Here is a 1,517-nt window from a genome sequence, read left to right as displayed (position 1 = left end):
GGCAGGTCTACTCTGTCACATGGATGAGTCTTGCTGAGTCGGAATCTACTCAATAGCAACAACAAGAAACTAATACAGTAGGTTTTAGTATTTGCATTTTATGAGTATTTGCTTACTCAGAGAGACCAAAAATTTGCTCCAAGTTATGTAGCTAATGTATCGTGGACCTTGAGTCAAATCCAAGTGTGCCTGACTCTAAAGTCCATGCATTTATGAAGAAGGATGAAAGGAAATCCTACCACATCAGTGCCCACCTTGAAATGCACTGGAGATCTGGCTCACTTCACGGTGAAAATAGAGGATTCGTCTACTCCCACCCAGGTTAGCACTGCTGTTCTAGCCCTCATCCACTTGTCCTCTGTGAGTGTTTGCACATGTTAGTGGGATTGCTAGTGCATTACACACTATCCTGACCGAGCCCTGGAAGGCACAGGAAGGCGTTCACGGAGATCAGACCTGATACCCTTGGCAGGGATTTCAGAAGGTATTGACCCAGGATTGATTGTCTGCTACAGCCGGGTGCTGGCTGTGAGTCTTGCTTCTCTCTTCTGCACTTCCACAGCCCAAGGAGGATGTGGGCTTTCGTCTTGTGTGCCTATCTGTATGTTTACTTTCCTTTTCAGAGTGAAATACTCTCCCCACCCTTTTCAAGACCTTTGAAGGCATTGCCCTTTTCTCCTCTACTGCACTGAGGGCCAGCTGCAAAACTCTCATATAATCCAGGCTTCACTGTAAAGCAGATCATGCGGCGCTCCAAGGAGTGTCCTGTCAGAGACCAGCCACAGGACAGAATGCCACCAACGTCCAGAAGTCATCTCCCAGCCTGTAGGCACCTTGAGAAACAGGGACCTGAACAGAGGTTCATTCTTTGCTTTATGTATTCAGCATGCCATGCATATGGCAGATGCTTATTGTTAATAAATACGTTTGCTAGTCATATATAACCAATTTGTAATAAATAAATAAATGATCCGAGCAGCTGAAATAAATTCACTGATGCGCATACTAGCGTTTCCCACACTGATTCATCAGCCTCTGCGGTGCTCACTTAGAGCTTCCTTACTCTTGCTTTGCTCACAGTTCTAACACGCTTTCAAATCTGGTTTTCTCGACCCCAGCATGGGAAACATAACACGCTGGGGAGGATGTCTTTCCATTGACAAGCATGCAGTCTTCAGTGAGAAGGGAGACTGAACATGTGCTAACGAGAGGGACAGGAAGATGTAAGAAGAAGCAGGCATCCCAGAGGCATGTGGGCAGACTCACCCAAATCCCAGAGCAGTCCTGAGAGAACAAGACAAGGATGAGGTAAGAGTTAACACCATAGGATGAGCCAGAGTCCTGTCAGCAGTTAACACGCATTCCCTGATCCTTATTTTAGGAGGAGGAAAGGGAATAATATTTTGGAGAAAGTGTAAGATACCAAAGTGCTAGTGCCTAGGATAAGGAGTCCTGGTGGCACAATGGTTAACTCCTCAGCTGCTAACTGAGAGGTTGGCAGTTTGAACCCACCCAGC

This window comes from Trichechus manatus, unplaced genomic scaffold (genome assembly GCF_000243295.1).
Source record: "Trichechus manatus latirostris isolate Lorelei unplaced genomic scaffold, TriManLat1.0 scaffold00183, whole genome shotgun sequence".
Taxonomy (NCBI): Eukaryota; Metazoa; Chordata; class Mammalia; order Sirenia; family Trichechidae; genus Trichechus; species Trichechus manatus.
This window is presented reverse-complemented; position numbering follows the sequence as displayed.